This window comes from Homalodisca vitripennis, unplaced genomic scaffold, assembly GCF_021130785.1.
Source record: "Homalodisca vitripennis isolate AUS2020 unplaced genomic scaffold, UT_GWSS_2.1 ScUCBcl_7459;HRSCAF=15155, whole genome shotgun sequence".
In the NCBI taxonomy this organism is placed as follows: domain Eukaryota; kingdom Metazoa; phylum Arthropoda; class Insecta; order Hemiptera; family Cicadellidae; genus Homalodisca; species Homalodisca vitripennis.
In genome coordinates, this window is record NW_025783590.1 from 1 (window position 1) to 23,720 (window position 23,720).

The window sequence follows — 23,720 nt, forward strand, 5'->3', positions numbered from 1 at the left end:
TTCATAGTAATTATGCATTCAGTTATATTTAAAACAGTTGTATAAGCAATTTTTACATATCAGAATTTTTATTTACTAGATTTCTAAACAAACAAAGGGGATCATTATGGTCATTTTTAATTGTGTGACAACAATAATTGTAATATTACAGATTGTCTAATTTGTGCTTTAAAATAACTAACATGATTTATACATTGTATAATGTTAAGATATTCTGTTTATAATATTTTTAATTACAGTGTATGGATAGCAAAAGTGCAGATAATTTGTGGAAATTATTAAGAAGTGCAATTCAACAAATTCAAAGGAAGCATCACTCAAATCTAAATTTTGAAGAACTCTACAGATATGGTTATTATCTTGTCATGCACAAACACGGATCTGTGCTGTACTCTGGACTCCAAGATGTTATATCTCAACACTTGAGATCTAAAGTAAGTAATTATCTGGGATATATAAATTACAAAATTTATATTTTTTATAACCTATCATATCTTAAATTATTCACACTAAATTAAGAAATACAGTAAAACCTCCTTAATACGGCATTCTATAGTCTGGAATTGTCTATAATCCCGGCATCAACGGCAATAGACAAAAATTATAGAATTGCCTTCACAACGATAATTGTAAAGTGATCAACTCGACAGTTACCTCCGACACTCAAGAGGCACAACGCATTACGCTCTGAGCAGTAAACTTCATACTGTATTCAAATTTATTTTCATCATGTACTGTACTTAAAAAAAAGCATTTCAATATTTATCCTGTACTTATATGTTGATTTATATTGTTTAAATAACCCATGTTTAAATAATAAATACATACAGTAAAAGATTTTGTCCCAAATTGTATTTTTTATAAATACGACTCCTGTATTTTTATAAATAACCACCATAGTCCAGAATTTTCTTTAATCTGGCAAGCTTCGAGTCCTAAACGTACCAGGATTAAAGAGGTTCTATTCTATGCACAAAAATTTTCAAAACCCTTGTCAACATACTATTATAGATTACAGAAATTTAAAAATATTTCCCCCTTATTCAGTCCTGTTTTGAGGGAGCCAACCTAGGATAATACTACTTTTACAAAGAGGTGCTCCCTAATTCAAGAAATAAATGTCCCTTTTCTCTCGTTAAGATATCAGACATCAATGTGTCTAAGCTCTACCAAAAATATGATGACGAGAGTGTCCAAGTAATTGTCCCTTATTTCATCATCATCCAACGAGTAATAACATAAATATGAAGGTATAGTACATTATAGCTCATCACTTATAAATAAATTGAAACAAGGACTAGTTCATAGAGAGCTATCCTGCATTTTATGAACTAATTACTGACTCATGGTACAATATGATCCTTGTTATGTTTCTTGTGTCTAGTTCAGATTGATTGATACAAAAATATATTTTGGTTCTAAGTTTATAATATAAATTGATAAACCAAGCATCTAAATCTTTTCAAAGTGCCCAAGACACAGATGCAAATACAGGGCTTCCAAACACAAGGCTTCCAAATGCAAGGCTTCCTAACAAAAGGCTTCCAAAACCCAGAATATATATATATATATATACATTTTTTTTGTCCTGTAATACCATGTCACTCCAACTCACAGTAAATCACGCTTTAAATAAACTTGTAACATTGAGAAAGATATTGAGGACAACTTACAGTGGTACAAAAGTGACATTTTACTACGCAAAAATAGCACTCAATGTTTGGGGAAATATTTAATATCTGTTGCAGAGAAGTAATAATCAAGCAAACGTACATACAAATTTAAAAACTTCAATCCAATAAAAATAACTTGTACTTTTTATAAAACTCTATATAATACAAATATTTACATTCTGCTATATTACAAAGAATTACAACAACAGTTGCTACTATTTTTCACATAAACTTTGATAAATTAATTCCAACAGGACACAAAGATTATGGTCAGTATTGATTAAGAATAGACCACCAGATCAGTTTGTTTTACGCTAAAGCTTATTTAAATTCTTACAATTTACATATATACCACATAATACAGTGATCAAGAACTTGTATATAGATGAAGCAAATGTTTTCATTTTTACATTTTATGCTGATCTGGATAAAGTAACAGTAATTAATTATGTGTAAACCAAAAAGTGTGCTAAAATAAAATATATTTTGTAAAGTTGTTTGTGATGAGCGAGAAATTATTCAAGGAAATACTTGGTTCATGCCAAGCTCTGTCTATCACACTGGGGGTTTGACTAAGAACCACAAAGCCTTCCACAACCCAAACAAATACTAAAATGCACAACGTCCTGTTTCTGATTGTCAAGATACAGGAAAATATTCTGATTAAAACAGAGTATTTATGGTACATTCTTATAAATCTATAAACTATACAAATCTTAAAGAAATTTGTTCAGAAAAAATAATAGGGGATACAGCTATATACAAACAATGAGTCAAATATTAAAGTAGTAAAAGTTTACAATATTAAAATTGAACTAGAAATAAAAAATTAGAATGTTGTGAGATAAAAATTTAAATTTACAAACAATTTATTGTAGGAATTTTTTATAGGAGCCTGAATAAAAATATAAAACTTTATTCATTTAAAAACAAACACTCTAATAGTAATTAATTCTATTTGTAAACACAAATAAAATTGATTTTTTTATTATTGGAGTGTTAGTTTCTAAATTAGATAATAATAAAATCCAATATGAAAGCAGCTTCTACAGTATAATTTTTTCCAACATAATTAATAACATTAAATGCAAAAGAAAATTTTGTAATAGTTTATCAATGCAAATAAAACCCCAATTTTCTGGAGAGATTTAATTACTTAAAACTAAAACCTGGAAAACAAATATGCAGTTGGATGAATAAAACAGGACTAGAAATATTATTGGACTCTTGATCTATGCACTGGTGATACTGATATAGTTGTAGAAAATTTGGCTGAGCTGATGAGTGTGATTTTGCCTGGACTGAAATGAATAATTAGTCAAAATTGAAGGCAAGCTAGCTAAAGGCATCTTTGTCCTATATAACATCTCAAAATTTAAAGAATCACTCAATTGAAAAAAATTGTACCTGTGTAAAACTCAAATCACACATCTTTTACTTAAATATCCTTTGGGTAGCTTAGCTTTAAATGTCAAACAATACCAATTCCCCTTTAATACCAAGATTTCCTTAACAGGTGCAATGCAAAGTGTTGGCCAACCTAAACAGCAGCTTCCTGCATGTGATCAACAGTTTCCTGGGAGCACCATCTGACCTGCATGACCATGATCAGGGACATTCTCATGTACATGGACCGAGTATACATCAAACAGAATGGCCTCGATGACATTTACACTCTCGGCCTGAACTTATTCAAAAATCAGGTAAACAGTTGTGTTATTGGTTTCAGTTGGGCTGTTGTTAATTGTTTACCTTTGCTGATTTATTAGATTTTTTTACCGTTTACGTGTTATGCGGTACAGGAAGCCAAATAAAAGATCTCTGCTTCTTATAAAATTTTAGGACGCACATCTTGATATTTATACAATAAGTATTTACATTATTTACACCAATTTCATACAAAATCTACAATAAAAAAACTAAATTACAAACAAAATTAATATTGTAATGGTTACACAACACAATGTATAAATCATTGAAAAGAAAAACTAGAAGAGATAGAACAGCGTTACGGCCACTTCAAGACACGAAACTAGAATTTAATTGCACAATAGATAGCACTTTTCTTGAATCAAATACGCAAAACTTAAAGAAACATACAAATAAAACTTTGACAATAAAACTAACAACAAGTATCCCAAATATTAAGAATCCCTAAAGATAAAATGTCAAATGAAATAAATTACATTTTTAAAATCAGATGTAATGATTTGATAAATATGATATTGGACAAACGAGAACAGTACAAGATTCAAAGAGCATTTATCACGCACCAAATATGGATGAATTAAAATATCTGCTGCAGCCAAGCACTGCATTGAATCAGAACACACAATATCAAATAAAAAATCTTAAATTAATACAAGAAGTTACAAAACCAATGCAACTAATGGAAATTACTTTAATACATAAATAGAAATAAAGAAAAACTAACTAATGATGAAGACGGCCTTATTGAAAATTCCATTCTACTTTCTTCTCAATTAATAAACTGTTGTCCTGTCTAATTTTTCATACTGGCTGAAAATTTTTCAAATTTTTGTATGTATGCATTTACACTATATGGTACTTTAATACAATTAAAAGATATAAATATTATTTATGAAGCCCCCTTTGGTTTTGAAAGTCTCATAAAAAATAAAACAGTATAGGAAGAATGTTAGTTTAACTAATAACTCTTTCAAATTATTTCCAGTTGCTCCATGGTTTTCAGTTTAAAATTATTTTTTATATTCAAAAGGCTATGTAACACAACTTAACGATAAGATGTAACGATAACAGTAGTTTTCTGTTATTGAACTGCCACAAATGTATCAGCAGGTGGTGTGCTTCGAGAGTATCCAGCACTTTCTGCAGACAACACTGCTAGAGATGGTGGAGAAGGAGCGGAATGGAGAGCTGGTGGACAGAAACGCCTTCAGATGTGCCACCAGGATGCTCATGGTCCTGGGAAATAACAGTCCGACTGTGTATCAAGAAATCTTTGAGGGACCATTTTTACAACAGACAGCAAACTTCTGCAGGGTATAAAAACAAAAGTTTAAATTAAGGTCTCATGATTAAGTGGATTTTAAAACTTTAATCCTCTTTTTAAATAGCTGAATCCTTCAGATTAGGCCTACTTTTCATGATGAATGTTGATCTTCTACATGCATGATACACCCTGGAACATGCTGAAGAATCAACAGTTTTATTTCATGGTTACTCTCATTTCAATACAAAGTCTAGTGCTTGTCTTGAGATGTACTGTCTTCTGCTAAAATATAAAAGCAAACAAAATATTAAACTGACCTTTGAGAATTATATTACTTCACCTTCTGTATGCGGTTGGCATATCGACTGAGTAAGGCACTCACCTCTGAATTTCTGATCATTGTAATAATTTCTTATTAATTTTATCAAATAAATTAAAAATGGGTTGTTGACATTACAATCCTTTCTCCTATCATATATAAATAATAATGATTGGGTCTCTGAATCAAGGATTGGTTGAGTCCTTTAAATATAAACAGTTTTTTTTGTAATTTATGGTAATTGAAACAATGATCCATATCTTGAAATATTCAACTAAATAGGAATGTGCATTATCACATGATCTCTTTTGGGCAATTGACCCTTTTGGCTCAATTTAGTGGGTTGTCATGACAAAAACCTTCGTTATAACACAACAAGAACTTAAATATAAAAATAGGGTTGTCAAGATAACAATTTATAAAATAAAAGAATTGGCCTCCTCCAAATATCTTTCTCACGTTAGTTTGCATGTGTTTTAAAGATGTCGAGGAATTGCTTATTTATTTATACCTACTTTAACCTTGTATTGTATTAGAGACTCAATAGTGGCATTGATTTACAATTGGAACATTTTTTGAAGGAAGGAGGTTATTTCTGAGCATGTCTTAACTGGTTTCAGAACCAGAAGACATACCACAGATTTTTCAGTTTATTCTTCTGAGACTTACCCCTCAATGTATTGAATTAAAGCATATTCTAAAGAAATTAAACACTACAATGTTAAGCACTAAATATAGTAAGCGTATGTTAAAGTTATTGAAGTTCATTTACTTTATTGGATATTATTATAAATCTGACCACACAGTAACCGGTTAAAAGAATTGCCTGAATTTAGTTTTTTATTGCAGCTGTTTCACTTTCATTTACAAAATATGCATTTTCCAAATTTATAGTAGAAATGTTTCTTAACAGATTTTCAAAAATGTCTTTGAACTGTACTAGGTTTAGCTATACAGGGTGATTCATGAAGTTCTCCCCCCACTTCTACAGCACATTGTACTAGTAAAAAATAATGAAAAAATGTTATATAAACATAGGTCCGAAAAACGCTTCGTTAGCGAGTTACAGCTAGCGAAAGATTTCGCCTGAATTCCTGGGTAAAGAGTCAAATTAAAGCCATACTGAACTTTTGGAAAGGTTAATTAAGTAAGAAATATCGTGGATTCTTATGTATTTTTACCTGATAAAGGTAATAAAATAGGTTTCAGAACTGTACCTGTAGTAGTTTTTGAGGGATTCAGGGTTAAATGCAAAAAATTGGGGCACGAAACAATGTTTTTTTTAAGTTTGATGTACAATAACTTTGTTAAATTGGTAATAAATACATAAAATCAACAACCATTTAATTGTAGAGAATTTAATTCTGAGAAAATTGATATAATCAAAGTCTAAAATAAAACAGAAATAAGTACCAAAAAAAATCGATTTTATTCAGTATAGTACATTACTAGTTTTAAGCAAAATTAATCAGGTTGGGCCAACCGTACGCACCTTTTTATAATAGATGTTTCGAAAAATGAGGCCATCATTATCAATACATTTTGCAGCACGTTTGTGTATTGCTTTTGTTGCGTTTCTTAATTTTTTCAGGACTTCCCTGTATCTGCACAGCCGAATCCATAATACGGGCAATTAATTCATCACAAGAATTCACTTTTGTCTTGTATACAATGTCTTTCATCCATCCCCAGATGCAATAATCCAATGGAGATAGATCTGGTGATCTTGGTGGCCAAGGGTGAGGCCCTCCACGACCAATCCAGTGTCCAGGAAATTGATGATTTAAGTAAGGCAGAAACGGCACGTGAAAAGTGGGGAGGTGCTCCGTCATGCTGGAAGTACAAATTTTGTCTGAGATGTAAAGGAACATTCTCTAACAGCTGCGGCAACTCTTCTTGAAGGAAATGCAAAATAGAACTCAGCATTTAGGGCGTCCAGGTAATATGAAAGGTCCAATCAGCAGATTGTGCAAAAGGCCCACACCAGACATTGACGCTAAAATCGGTGTTGAAAGTTCTGTTCCACTACCTCATGTGGATTTTCTTTCTGCCCATGAGTGTTCATTGTGCAAGTTATTGACACCATCCCGAGTGAATTGTGCCTCATCCGTAAACAAAATACGCTTGTAGAGTTGATTATTAATATTCAAAAAAGTTGCAAAACTCCAAGCGAAGCGGGACCATCCCCTAGCTGTAGATGTTGAACCTTTTGTTTTATGAAACGGATAAAATTTGTTTCGATTAAGTGACCTCCACATCGTTGACTGCGAAACTCCTATCCGCCTAGAAATATGTCGTGTACTTACACCTGGACTGCGATGAAACAGAATTAATATCAAACATCAATCATCAAGTTGGACAGCTCGTTCATAATTGGTTCTAGTACTTGGTAGTGATCCTGTTTTCCGAAGAGTACGAAAAGTTCCTGAAATTGTTTTGGTATCTGGAATCCTCCTATTAGGGTAACGTAGTTCATATTCTTCTACAAACAGCTCTATAGCATTACCATTACAGTAACCCAAAATAAAAAACCATATCAGCGTATTCCTCTGATGTAAATAAGTAAGGAATTTTTTCGCTGAATAAACAATTGAATTATTAACTCACAGAAAAATTTTTATCAGGTAAAAATACATAAGAATCCACGATATTTCTTACTTAATTTAACCTTTCCAAAAGTTCAGTATGGCTTTATTTGACTCTTTACCCAGGAATTTCAGGCGAAATCTTTCGCTAGCTGTAACTCGCTAATCGAAGCGTTTTCGGACCTATGTTTATATAACATTTTTTCATTATTTTTACTAGTACAATGTGCTGTAGAAGTGGGGGGAGAACTTCATGAATCACCCTGTATAAATATAACAAAAGATACAGGATGCTCTATGCTTCCAAATTAAACTTGTTTGTAATAGTAAAAATTTTTATATTTAAAAACGAAACATATTAAAATACTGATGAGTAAAGCATAAAACAACCACATTTTGTGCAATATAGGTTATTTCTGTATAATAGTTACCCAAAAAAGGCTACAGATCCATTTGAAAATACAATTTTCTCATTTTAGATATTCAATTAAACTAAATGAAATAGAGTAAAACATGTTGCTACAGACTTCATTGTGCATAGTCTTGTTCTGTATAAATGGAAAATGCTTCTTTAAAATCCAACAAATTACATTCAGACTCCAAATCAGGTCAAAATTTGGAAATATGTCAATGCACATTTTTTATAACCAACCATTTTTTAGTTTAACATTTTGAAAACTGGGTCTATATAGGTTAAAAGGGGTTTTGCCATTTACATAAAAAAATAAAAGGACTTTAAAAATGCACTCTTTAGCTGCATTCTACCATACATTATATATGGTTATACATTTTCACTAGCCCTCTTGGCTGAAGGTAAGAAAGTATCCAGAAATTTTCTAAAATTAATGATGGACCCCAAATAAAAAATAGACATGTCTTGACACGTTCTTAAGATCTATCATATGTTAAAAATCTGAAAACCAGCCCACATCAGTGATTCATTTTGTCCTCTAGGCTGAATGAAGTTTCTCTTGTAAGTTCTCTCAATGCCATACACATTGGTTTAGTAATTATAACTTTACTAGAAGTAAGTAGTATTATACACAAGAATGAAATTAATCATGTTTTGCCCTTCTAATACATTGGTAAATAAAAGAGTTTGTTATATTCTAGTTACCTGTGTTTTAATAAAGTACAAAATTAATTGAAAACACCTACTCCATTACAGAAACTGTAAACATAATACTGAAAAGGAAAATCAGTGAAGTTGGACAAGTATTAAAAATACAACTATGTATATAGTGTTTTTAGTTTTTTTTTTTTAATTTTGATAGATTATCAGTGTCTTTCCTACGTGTTGAATGAGGCATTCGCCAATCGTGACAAGATCTCAGGGGTGGAAGGAGGGTCGTACTCAGCCTTGGCAGACCACAACTATGTACTGCCACCCGCCCCTGTACTAGTGTGGCGGGGCTGACCTGGGCCCCCTGAGGAGGCATTTAACATTTTAAAATTCTGTTTGCTAAATCTTGTTATCTTCAGCAATAATTTAATATTTGCCAAGACTGACATAGGTGTTATGGTTTTAAATAACTCAACTGTTAAACCTTAATTAACTACCACCCTCGTTTACTAGCAATTTAATTACAACGAAAATACAACATTAGAACCGTGTTTAAAACACACAACACTCTTAGATAAAGTCTCGTAAAAACAAAACCAAAAAATGGCACACAGGATTCCAAAAACTGTGTTTACAGTATAAAATTTAGTTGCAGTAGGGAATACATAGGCGAGACAAAAAAGACCACTAAACGTAAGGATAAAAGAGCACAAAGAAAACACGAGAAAGGGTCTCACAGAAAAGTAAAAAATTGCACACCATTGTTGGTCCGAAGACCATCATATGAATTGGGATGAAGCCAACATAATACATCGGGAACCACATTTCTTCAAAAGGAAATTAATTGAGGCAACATACATTAAATTGGCAGACGAACCAATCAGTCAACCATCAGTTGAGATTAGGCCGCTTTGGTTGCCAATTCTAAAAAATGAACTAAAGAGAAAACCAAATGTATCAAACAGATCAGATATTTGTAATAAAACCAATGTGGAGGCACAATATGGTTTTAAGTAGTTCATCTCGCATGAACCAATAATAACGAAAGGGCCCATTCCTGTCCCCCTTCCTTTTTATTTCCGCCATCTTGTTTTTGTCTGCCATGACGATTACCATTGGCTAGTGTCCTCTGGTCAGTCGTAGGTGGTGAGTAGGACAAATGAAGACGTATTGTGACCTGTATTCCGTAGTTCAGTTTTAATGATTAGTGTTGTGTATAGTTTTTTATTAAGTGCATGTTTATAGAGTTAGTGAAGTTGACAAACAACATGGTGGTTGTGATTCCTGACCTAGGCGTGCCACAATGCTTTGGTAAGATTTGTTTATTTTAACCTAGTTTGTAATTATTTATTATGTTAGTTCTTTACCTGAAGAAGAGATCAGGTAAAGGTGGCATCTGAGGAGAGAGAATCGCCTCAAAGGAGGGACAGCCATCTATGTTAGGGAAGATCTAGCAGGTAGCACATCCAACTTAAACATAGCAGACTGGAGCACTGAGCTTATATGTGAAGTGGCAGGAATAAAAATCACCATAGACAAGACAGACTACCACATCATTGGGGTGTACAGACCTGAAGGAGACTTTACCACAGCAGTAGATACCCTGTCAAATGTATTGGAGGAAATCCCAACATGGAAGAGCCCAGTAATAGTAATGGGAGACATTAATGTTGACTGTCTAGGCACTGGCCCGAAACAATCAATCTTAAATGATACACTTACCAGTTACAACATTATCAGGCTAAACCTACCACCAACCAGGATTACAGACCACAGCTCCACTTCAATAGACATGATTTGCACAAATCAACCGGACTCCAAAATAAGAGCTACAGTAATACAAGCTTATGTCTCAGATCACACAGGCTATGCAGCATCTATGATAAAGATAAGTCTCATCCACCCACAACAGTAATAGAGGGAAGACAATTCAGTAACAGGAATATACTGCTGCTGAAACACCTCCTACAAAAGGAAACCTGGGAAGATGTAAACGGACAAGAGTCTGTTGAATCCTCTTACGACTGTTTCATAGAAACCCTCACATATAACTTAAATATAGCATGCCCCAATATCAGAAAACAAATCTCACAAAAACGAAAGCCTCAGATACATGACTATGAACTAAAGCTGAAGAGAGACAGCTTCCTCAAAGCCAAAGAAACCTATACTCTTACGGGGAGCGAGCAAAATAAGATCGACGCTAATACAAGGAAAAAAGAATACGATCTCCACCTAAAAAATGTAAGAAAACAAAGAGCAGCAGATTTTATTAAAGACTCAGACAACAAATCTAAAGCTATGTGGAAATTAATCAATAAAGAAAGGTCAAATAACAGCTGTGGAAAATGAACTGTACAAACTACATGTTAATGGGAGAACAATAGAAAACCCAGCTACGATCACTGACCATTTGAACTCATTCTTTGTGAATATAGCCAACGATACCTTGGCAAATATTGAAAGACCTGACGTAGAAGTACCACACACACTAGATGACTCAATACTTGGTAGCCTCTTCTTCTGGCCAACTGACAACCAGGAAGTGAGCAAGATAATAAAGACAATGAAAACAAAACATTCCGCTGGTCCAGACGAGATATCTCCAGCAATAGTGAAAACATGTGAGGAAGAATTGGTACAGCCACTAGTTAACATAATGAACAAATCGCTAGAGCAAGGTATTTTCCCCGCAAAACTCAAGCTAGCCAGCAGTGTACCCGAAACTCAAAAATGGAGATCCTACCGATCAGGGGAACTACAGACCAATATCCTTACTATCTACTTTCTCTAAGATCTTAGAGAAAATTTGTATTGACCAGACTTCTACAACACTTCACCATAAACAACATTCACATGAAGGGACAACATGGTTTTACAGCGGGGCACTCCACAACCTCCGCGATTGCCAGCCTCGTTGAATTCATTATCCAAGCTACAGAAGAAGGAAACTCAACATCAGCAATTTTCCTAGACTACAGTAAGGCTTTTGACTGTATCAACCATGAGATGTTACTAAGTAAACTGGATAAACTGGGAGTCAGAGGCCTAACTGCCAAATGGTTCAAAAGCTACCTACAAGGAAGGAACCAAACAGTTGAAATAACTAGAACTGCAGATGGTGTAAAAAAAGAAAATCAAGTCAAAACCATTGCCCATACAGAGAGGAGTCCCACAAGGATCAGTCCTGGGACCTGTTCTCTACATCATCTTTGTCAATGACCTCCCAAACTACCTAAATAATCTCTGCTCAACACTAATGTATGCGGATGATACAGTGCTTTTACTGAAAAACAGAACACCTGCACACATTGAGGTTGGGTCATACATTGCTGTCAATATGGCACAACAATACTGTGAGAGAAATTACCTAATATTAAATGAAAAAAGAGCCAGCAGCTAATCATTGGAAGAGCAAAAGAAGAGGTATGCGTGCTACCAGACCTAGAACAAATTGGAAAAGTTAAGTACCTTGGGGTCACAATTGACGACAAATTAACATGGACTGACCATATAAAAAACCTATGCAGCAAACTTAGCTCTGCCCTATATGTACTGAGGAGACTCACTCACGTCTGCAATCAAGACATGGCGAAGACTGCTTATTATGCCATCTTCGAGTCGCACCTCAGGTATGGGCTTGTGGTTTGGGGAGGAACCTCCAAGGCAAACCTCCAGAGAGTCCTAGTGCTCCAGAAAAGAGCTGTTCGCATCCTCACTGGTCTGGGACCCAGAGACTCCTGCCGAGAGGCCTTCAAGGAACAGAAAATCCTCACTGTAATAGACTTATATATACTGGAAACAATACTCTTTGCTGTGCGGCAAAACCCAACAAGAGGTAATGAAACTCACAATCACAACACAAGAACAGCAAATAACTTTACCTTGCCAATACATCGACTAGCAATGTTTGAAAAGCAACCCACATATGTAGGCTCTAATTTCTGGAACATCCTACCTGAAGAAGTGAAGAAAGGAAAGACGCTGAAAATGATCTCATGCTGGCTCCTCGACTGTCCCTACTACACAGTGGAAGAATTCAAAAACTGGAGGAGGGACCCTCAACCGTGGGACTGACTAAAATCATGCCAGAAACTAAGTATCACAAACACAACACTTACACCATTATAACACAAACACTATTTTTTGACTTTTAATCTGTTCTCAAGGAATATGACTAATAAATGGTTTCTGATTCTGATTCTGATTGCAGATCTCGAAACGTAGTGTTACTGATTTCTTGTTTCACTGAACGATGGCAAATGTCCGGAAAAATCCTGTTTCCTTCTACTAACTCTAAAAACCATGCACTTAATAAAAACCTATACACAACACTAATCATTAAAACTGAACTACAGAATGCAGGTCACAATATGTCTGCATTTGCCTATCAACCACCTACGACTAACCAGAGGCCACTAGCAAATGCCAATCGTCATGGCAGACAGAAACAAGATGGCGGAAATAAAAAAGAAGGGGGACAGGAATAGGCCCTTTTGTTATGCTAGATGAACTTCTTAAAACCATATTGTGACTCCAAATTGGTTTATTACAAATTTCTGATCCGTTTGATACTTTTTTCTTGTTTCACTGAACAATGGCAAATGTCCGGAAAAATCCTGTTTCCTTCACAGGACTTGAACTTGCCCTATCTCTAATTCAGATCCAAAGTCTGATTGGATCTTAATGTCTTAAATCGCTTGGCACTTGGTAGATACATTACTGTGTTAATACATACAATATTTTAATGAAGTCTAAGAAAATTTGTTATATTTTGCACAGTTAATTTAAAACATCAATTGTGTCCCTGACACCTTTTGTTTGGAAAAATGTTTACTACACTGTTTTGTACAAGGTTGTTAATTGCTATCTATAACTAGATGCTGTTTTCAATTCATTTGTATGTAATGACTTTTGGAATTTAATTGGGCGTTGTAACTACATATTCTTTTGTTATAGACAGAAAGTCAACAACTTTTAAAAGAAAAGAATGCTTCACTGTATTTAAGAAGAGTGGATAGTCATGTTTCTGAAGAGACGGAACGGTCGAAACAGTGTTTTGATGAACTAACCTTACCGAAGATCACAAAAGTGGTGAATGACGAACTTATCAGAGCCCACATGAAGACTGTTGCTGAGGTAATGAAATAAATATTGTCTGAACAATAACTTAGTTGGGACAACTTTTATTCAAACATAATTATTGCTTATCACATTTTCCAAATGCCAAACTTATAAGTGTTTCTATGAAAGATTTATTATGTTAACAATTGTGGAATTGTATTGACGTATGGCATCTTTTCTCACTATTTTTTCTAGTGAAGTCCTCAGCATTTTTCAGAAACCTTTTCTTGTCCTTGACGTACAGTTCTGCAATGTCAGGACGAAGGGGGTGTTCTGGCTCTGGCTCATCAATAAGCCTTATAAGGGCTTCTATGATGTTTGTCACTTTGGTTGCAGGTTTTCCATAATTCAGGATTCACAATACTCAAACAGACTGCTCCATTCTCGTCGATGTTGGGATGATAGATTTTGGTTAAAAACTCCAGTGTTGGTGGTTTGAAGGGATACTCCCTTGGGAAAATCAATTTAATTTTGAAAGCCCCCTCTGCTGTATGGTGGGTTCAAAGGGTAGAGCACTCCATTCCATACAAATAAATCTGATTCTTCCACTTGCACATTTTTCAATTTATCATTGGTGTTTTTTTATCTGAGACAGTTCTTTTTGTATTCGATGAAGGTTCCCTACGGACATGATGTCTGTATAAGGTTAACTTAAAATGTGTGCATATTTCAGACCTGATTTAGGGTTGTTTTCATGGAAACAGAGACTCTTGAGTCTGGATGAAAAATGCCAAATTTTATTTGCAATTTGAAACAACCTGATGTTGCGGATTCTAAAATATATTTCATTGAAATGTATTATACAATCGTTTTTGTAACTGAACTTCCAGAAGAGAACAATATTGTTTTTTCACTAATCATGAACCTGCGACTCCTGAAACCACTCCTCTTTTATATAAGTTTATAAAACTACATTTAGTTATATATTTTTCACAATTTAGTAAACATAGTAACTACAGTAACTCATGACTATTTCAAGTATGCTATGGGTATAGAACTTGTGTAATTTTCTAATAGATTTGTTTACCCATTAAGTTTGGGTTTTTTTTTACATGGATATAATTTGAACATGAAGGATGGTTACATTTTTAATAAAACAAAAAAAGAAAAGAAACATTTGTATTAATAAAATAAAATGTTTGAAATTTGATTCTTCCTGGGTATATTTGTGTTTTATTCTTGAGTTAAATTGCGTTATCTAGTTTATATTTTTGGTTAAATTGCTCACCGATTCAGCATGTTTTTGTGTTCCTGCTCAACTTTGGAGGGAGAGATCCCCTTATTGTAGTAAAACTGTGCCTTTAGTTGCAATGTGGTAAACTTTGAAGTGGGAGATGATTGCCACATATTGGCTGCATCATCTGCTATGTGGTCAACATTAAGAGTGATGCTTGGCACAACCATAACTGTTTTAGATCAACTCTGCCTCACTTGGTATCTCAATTCCCAAATAAAAATGTTGTTACTCTGACTGGAAATGGTAAGATAAGGGTGAAATTACAAAGAAAGACCTTTGTCAACTACAAAGGGTGAATGATCTACTTTCAACTGCAGATGACTCAAGAAAAAACGTACACAACAGTGGTTTGATGTCAGATACACCACACACACTTATGGCAGATGTGTCTCAGAGAAATATTTAAATAATATTCCTTGCCATTAGCTTACTTAAGTACTACCACTTAAATACAAGTAGCTCAGTTAGGTTGTTGGGGGTTCATTTGGATGAGAGGCATATAGTTGGGATACTCACACAGTTCGTGTTTTGAAGCTATCTACGGTCACTTATTTATTACATAGCTTAAGTTGTTTATGTGTAGAGACATGTTATTAACACCATATTTTGCATTTTTCCACTCACTTCTGTCATATGAAATAATTCTGTGGGGCAATGGTAGTGAAGCCCAAAGTTTTCTTATGGCAAAAGCAAGCTTTACAGTAGATCAAAAATATGAAGGGTAGGGAATCTTATAGACCAATTTTTAAAGAGTTCTTAATAATGACTGTACCATATATATATATATATATATATATATATATATATATATATATATATATATATATACAAATTAAGTCCTGATACGCCTGGATATATTCCAAACGGATTGGGATATCAATATAAAACCTTCACCATAACTATTAAAATACTTTCATATACTTTTTTAAGAATAAAAATATTCTCCCCCTTTTTCAAATTTCATTGAATAGACCTTTAAAATAATGTCACAAGATAGAGGTTGCAATTTGATGTTTTAAAGTAACCTCCTACTACCCCTCTTTGAAAAGGGGGGCAAAAGTTTTGTTATCCTCAAAAATTCCCAAAAAGTAATTTAAAAAGTCTGGTGAAGGTTTTAACATTGAAATCTCAATCCGTGTGGAATATTTCCAGGTGTATCAGGACTTAATTTACACCCTTAGATGTAGAGGGTTGTTTGTCCATAACTTTTGCAAGGATCATCGTAGAGATGTTTTTTAATGTCATTGTATTTCTTTTGAATTTTACCCTTCAAATGATATGTCACAAGATAGGGGGTTGCAATTTGAAAATTTCAAGTGATCTCCCCCCTCTACCCATCCTTTGAAAAAGGGAGGGGCAAAATTTTTATCGTTCAAAAAGGTTCAATCCATTTGGAACATATCCAGGCGTATCAGGACTTAATTTACACCCTGTATATGTATATATATATATATATATATATATATATATATATATATATAAGTAGATAGTAATATGGCGGTTCTAGCTCACTTTTGGGACAGTCAGAAAATCAACGTAAAATACTGTTTAAAGGACAATAAACTAATCTGTAACTCACGAATGGAAAAATTAAACCGAATCTATAGCTGTTTTACTGTTCATTGTAGGCTTCAATTTCTTAAGCTGTTTTTAAATGAAAAAATCCAGAAATCTCAATGAAAAAATCTATAAACGGAAATAATGAAATTTGCTAACATTCGCTCAACAGAAAATAAGACGATTTTTACTGAATTTTCTTTAATATCGTTCTTAATCACATCATAGGCTAAAAAATTTCTCAGAAACCACAACCACATAACAAAATCGCGTTTGTAACAGCATTTTGAAAATCCCAGTATTTGATAATTATAATCGTTCTTTGAACTAGAAATATTTGTCAAACTCTGTTGTTGTATCAATGACATAAATGGGTCTATTTGGCTATAAATTCTTTGGGGTTGTAATACATTTCCATATTTTTGTAGTAAACTTTTCTTAAAATCTTGATACATCTGATACATGATTCTGAAAAGACCACCGGAAATGTTTAAATTTTGTAATTCAAATTCTGGATAATAAGAAACCATTCAATTTTACTCTGATATTTTTTTACATTCAAACTATCAAACTTTGAAGGATTTTTTTCTTGATTATTCTGTCTATCTGTTTGAAAACCAATGATAACGAACTTGGGATTGAAGATATTTCTATAAATATTTGTGATATCGAACGAATAAGTTGTTCCGGAAATACCTTTTTGCTCAATACATTGCCAATCTAGAAAATTAAACGTGATGATTTTGAGATTTTATAATTTCATCAATCAACTGAATTTTACTCGTGGTTTTTTGTAATCAATCATCGGAACTCTAATGAAAAACTCGTTAATTGTAATTTTGCCATCAACAGGCATAACATTTCCAGTTGCAGTCTTCAGAATCACATCATCGTCTTCTGCTCTTATAAAACTTAGATAAAATCCTCCTTTATTAGATCGGAATAGTTAACATTTTCAAAAAATCCTAAGCCGAAATGTGCTAAATCAACCGGACCGCTTCAAAATTGTCCAAATTTAAAAGTTGATTCAAAACTGTTTGAAAATACATCACTTTTGGAATAACAAATAGTTTCCTTTAAATTGTGCTTAATTGGCGCACAGTTTTCGATTCTTCTAATCAATTTATTGTGTTTTCTTACTTCAATCTTAGAAAATAAAAACGGTATAAAATTATCGATTAATCTAACATTATCAGTTCCAAGATATGCTTGACCCATCTTGTTTTGTTAAAGTTCCAGAAATATAAAACTGGAAGTTAGACGAGCAAAAATTATCTCCAAAATCAATATTAAACTCAGTTCTTTTATTCGGTTCAATTCAAATGTTGTTTACTAATTGGATAGAAATTTTTAAACTCCGCCCTTTCAATATCACTAGCATATTTTCTGTAGTCCGCCATTTAATAAGAGAAAATTTAGAAATTTTAAACATCATGTATAAGAAAGATATCATTTTTTCATCGATTCTAATGTACGTTTTTATAAGAAAAGATATAAAATTTTAGTCATTTTTAATGATCTACTTCGTCATATTCGGGGATTCTCTTCCTTAAATTTTGCGATCTCGGTCACATATTTCAATAAAAATTTGCACAGGATAGTAACCGCTATCTATAATATTGTTTCCAATCAACTGTATCTTTATTTTCATCCAAAAACTTTATACTCAAGTGTTGATAGAGACAAAGAACAGACATATGATCTTTTTAATTTGATAATGTATATTTTCTTGAAATGAACTCTGGGGACAGATTTTGAGATTTAGCAATGTTATACCAATTCAATTTGTTTACGTATAATCTCATCATATCTTCGGATAATTCATATTTTTGAGAAATATCATCCCAATGTTCTTTTTTCAAATCTCTTTCGTGTTGCATTATAAAAAGATCTCGAAAGCACTGTAATGTCCCGCCATCTCTATTTATTAAGAAAAAATTTCAAGTTTTTATAAATTGGCTCTTTTTAGCGTTACATTCAGCACATTTTCCAGAAACTCTTTTAAGTCCATTGATGTTTGCATATAATATTTTATATCAATTTGTTTCAGTTTTTTTTTGCCTTACACCTCACACAGTATATGAGCGCCATTTATATAAAAGAAAAATTTAAATTGAGTCATCGTAACCACCTAATCCATTAAATCTGATGTCGATGGCTCTAAAAACTTATAACAACATCTTCTTTAAATTTATTAAAGTTTTCTTCTAATTTTTGAAAATTTGACAGCATAAGAATCATTGTATTCAACAAATTTATGACCAATATTCTCAAAAGTTTTCGTAGCATCTAAACTAAACTTATCAAAAGACTCTTTAAGTTTAGTAAGTTTTTCATTAATTTCACCAACATCGTCTACTGATCTTTTACTTCTTTCATCAAGTTTTTTCATAGACTTCTGTTGTAAAATCTTTAACATGCTGTTTATGATTCTCATAAATTTTTTGTTTTTAGTTCATTAAACATTTTAATAGGATCTTCTAATTGAATCATTACAACAACATCAAATGGATTAATTTCCTTTACTAACACTGCTAATTCTTTTTCCTTTAAAAATCTAAGGCATTTTTAAACATTCGGATCATGTAAATCAACAATAATCGATTGTTTTCTGATAATTTTTAGAGGTTTTAAAATTTGTTCTTTAACAACAACATCATGTTTGTCAATACCCAAGGTCGAACACCGACAATTCTTTTTTTTATTAGCCAAACTAACATAATTCTTTTCAACTTTGATCGCTTCAGTAATTTTATCAGCTTTTTCGATATGAGACATTAAATTGGTAAATATTTTTTTTTTGCACCATCTTCAAATTCTTTTTTCAATGTTTTTATTTTATCAGCAACTTCATTTGAACTCATGAAATTTGCAAGTTTGTTATCATATTCTGCTTTACAAATCTTCAATCTCGACAGCAAACATATCTGAATCTGGAAGGTTTTGTAATACATTTTCTAACTTGTTATCAAACTCATTTCTCAAACTATCAAAATTCAAACTATTATCTACATTTTGAATAATTTGTGTTCCAAATACGTCAAAAATATTTTGTGAATCCATATTTATTAAGTAATAAATTTGTTAACAACTTCTTTTAAAATCTTTACCATTACTCAGTTCATTTCAAAACAAAAACACATAAATGACCACAAATTGGGGGATCTTTATAGTCTTGAATCTGAGAGTCATTGTAGTAGACGCTTGAATTTTTTCAAATATTTAATCAATTCTATAGGTGGTTTGTCCTCAATTCTTCCATACGAATCAAAATAACATGCATTCTTATCATTTTTATAATAACAAATCCAATGCGTTCCACTTCCCATAATCGAGTCTAAATTCACAATTCCACATTCGAATTTTCTTAAACTTTTTCGGGTAATGTATCTCTCATGAAAATTCCTCTAAAATGTTTAATATTTTTGCAGAATTTCTTCCAATTCCCCGAATGTTAATGGTTTTGATTTCAAATTTTTTTTAATGTTTGATTTCCACGTAATTCAAAGTTTTTTCATCTAATCCAGATCCTGTAACATCTTCCAACTCTTTATCTAACCAATTTAAAATGTTTCGAACAATAGGAAAATCACATCTTTTTTTAACGATTGGAGCAGCTTTAAACGAACATAAGGAACAACATTTTTTTAACAACTGAATATTTTTTCTCCAAAATCTAATAAATCTTTCAAAAGTCCACCATTATTTAAGTTCTTTCAACTGATTAATAAGAAAATTCTATTTCTGGTTCCTTTATTGTTTTTCTTATGTTTTTCGAGTTTATTGTATTGTCTATTTGTTAAAAATATCTTATCTTCGCCATTTTTTTTAGTTGATCTATTTTAAATTGAATACTAACGGGTATTTTTTTTCTTAAAAGCGGATTTTATTTTTTTCTTTCTGATTTTTTACTGAAATTTTACGTTCACCTCCATTTATATAGTTAAAATTTCAAGTTCTCTTCCAATTCCCATTCCTAGTTTTCTCTTCAAAAACATTGCTCCAGCTGTTGGAAGCGCAACAAATCTTTCACCTAAACTAGCATCTTTTGTATAAAAATCTATCCATTGCCTTATCTTGCAAAACTTTATCTGCGATATGTCTGGAATTTGTGTCTCTATGTTTTGCAATAAAAAATATCGTGTTCCATAGCAGCTTGATCTAAATTTATTTATACCAGTATCCTCCTCTTTTTAGTCTTTTTTCGAGTTTTTGTGCCAGGCCCCAGATACTGATAAGTTGGTACGTGTAATTCAAAAGGTAAATTGTTGATAAAATCATTCAAAAGTCCACTACCCTCAATCATAGATGAACTTATTGCCTGGCAAAACTCGTTTTAAATATTTAATTCCATCAGGTTTTTCAATCATTTCATCAAGTTTGTTCGAAATAAAATCTTTAATCGCTTTCTTTTCGTTCAAAAAATTGTTGTTTCCAGCCTTCTCTTGAGCATAAATATAATTAATAATTTCCATCGAGTTTTGTCAAATCGTCGATATATCTGTACTCAATCTTATTATCATTGTATTTTCTTACACCTGATCCTTCGATTCGTTTTTCCCAAATTGGTTTAATCAAATTGAGATATTTTTTACCTTTACTTGACTTTGGTTTCTTAGTTGATGGATCATTATTTTTGTAAATTGAGTCAGATTTCCCATAAAAAATTTCTGTATACTTTTTCAAATCTTCTTCAGAATATAAATTATCTTTTGGAACATCAGTGCCTGTTAATAATCTCCATGAAACCTTGAGTTCCTTTATATGTTTTAATCTTTAATAATGATATCATTATGTTCAAAATTCACGGGCAAATTTCCAATCATAAAACTTTTTCTTTTTTTTATCCCAATACAAACCAAATTTATCATCTTTTACTCTAGGAAGGAATTTTTTTACCAATTTTAACCAATTATTTATATCCGTCGTTCCAGGACTTATTGGTTCAACTATGGTAGAGTCTTCAATGATTCGAGGTCTAAATGGTGTTGAAGATGGTAATTTTGGCAATTCAAACTCTTCTACTTCAGATTCTGGAATCGAAATATCAGCAAATTGTCGTACAACTGGAACCCAAATTCATTAAATTTTGATTATCGCTTAAAATATTTTCAATTTTGCCCTCAACATTTTTTATTGCAGAAGTTACAGGTTGATTAATTTTTTGAATAAGTTCTTGTTCTTCTTCATCCATTCGAATCTGTTCTTTAAATTCTTTGATTAATTTCTTTTCGATTTGATCAAGTTTTTTTTTCGCTTCTTCAGAAGTTACGTTCGCCATTTATTTAGGAAAATTTTGAAACGTGGAATGTAAAAACGTGAACGTGGAACGTAAAACGTGAACGTGGAACGTGAAACACGAACGTGAAACAACGAACGTGAAACGTAAACACGAAACGTAAAACACGAACGTAAAACATGAACGTGAAACCACGAACGTGAAAACATTGAACGTGAAAACGTAAACACGAACGTTAAAACATGAACGTGAAACGTAAACACGAACGTAAAACATGAACGTGAAACGTAAAAACGTGAAACACGAAACGTGAAACGTAAACACGAACGTAAAACATGAACGTGAACGTAAAACACGAACGTGAAACATGAAACGTGAAACGTAAAACACGAACGTGAAACATGAACGTGAACGTGTGAAACGTGAACAGATTTACCGTTTTTCTGTTATTTTCATAATGTTAAATAAAAAGTAAAGATAATGTAAAAATAATTGTAACAAATATTTTATCAAGTAGATTTGTCAGACCACTGAGGCAGCATTTTATATTAGAAAATTTAATTCAAATATTTACCATTTTTAGGGCTTCAAAGTTAGATTAATAGTTAAAAATCCATAGTCTTCTTTCCAAATTTTATCACATAATTCATTAAAGTGGTTAAAACTCATATCAGATCCCACATAATTGTTGTAAATTATTTTCTCGAATAGTGATCGTCTTGCTTAAAAACACACAACATATTCAAATTATTTCTAATAACTTGTTTATCAACCTTTGAAAAGCATTGAGAAAGATAGATACAAGAGATATTTTTGTGACGAGACATTACGAAATATTCCTTAATAACGTCCTGATTTTCCAAAATACAATCATCAAAAACGATTAACGAATTGGGTTTACATTCGCTTAATGGAACTATGTCCTCAGAAGCATTGTAAAAATGTGATATTTCTTTGCTTAAGTTCTTCTCAATATTTTCAAATCTTTCTTGTAATTTTTTATAGGCGTCTTGTTCTAAAGATTTACTAAAAACATACAAATTGGAATAAGGAATCAACCTATTGTAGATAAAATTCAATAATAAAGTTGTTTTTTCCACATCCCACTTGAACCAACAATTAACAATCTGATTGGTTTGATCTTTTCTTATTTTCTTCAAACGTTTGAAGTTTTATCTGATCTTTTTGCTTTAAAAATTTTCCTCCATTTAAATAGCGAAAATGAAGCTGTTCAAGTTGACTTCAGAAAGCTCTAAATTATTTTTAAACTTGGAACATCCTATTCATTTAGAGGAAGAATCAAATTATTTTATCGGTTTTAAGCGGTTTTTATTCTGACAATTTTGTAATAAATATTAGTGAAAGTTCTCCTTATTGTATAGGATTTAGTGAGAAGAACATAACAAAATATTATGGTTTAAACAAAGGATATTACACTTTCGATCAAATAAAAAATTCCCTTAAAAATTATCTGAAAACATTCAAACAATCAGATAAATCTTTAAACTTTGACGAAAACAAGTTTGAAATGCAAAAAAATTATCTCTCTAATAAAAATTCAAATAAAATCACCAGTAAGAATAATGTTTTCAGCAATTATTGTAGATTTATTAGGGTTTGTTCAAGAAACTATTGAGCCAAATCAGGTATATTTAGGAAATAAAACGCCAAAAATTTAGACCGTTCGATGTAATTGAAGTACATTGTAATCTCGTTGAACCTAGTTTTGAAAATCATACCGAACATTTACACAAAGAATCTGAAATTTTGTACACTTTTTTCCCAAATGTTGCTTATGGATCAAAAATCAGTGAAAAACCAAATGAAATTGATTATATTCCAATTAGAAAAAATATTAAAAGAATTCAAAAAATTGTTCTAACTATACAAGACTCTGAGGGAAATTTATTAAATAATGAGAGTAAAACGAAAACAACAATATATTTAAG

At 32.1% G+C, this 23,720-nt stretch overlaps 2 pseudogenes; one reads left to right on the top strand and one right to left on the bottom strand.

Moving 5' to 3' along the window:
- The first annotated feature begins 213 nt into the window (after positions 1 to 213).
- Positions 214 to 23,720, top strand: part of LOC124374192 — a 33,391-nt pseudogene continuing 9,884 nt past the window's right edge.
- LOC124374191 lies at positions 13,783 to 14,399 on the bottom strand (annotated as a pseudogene).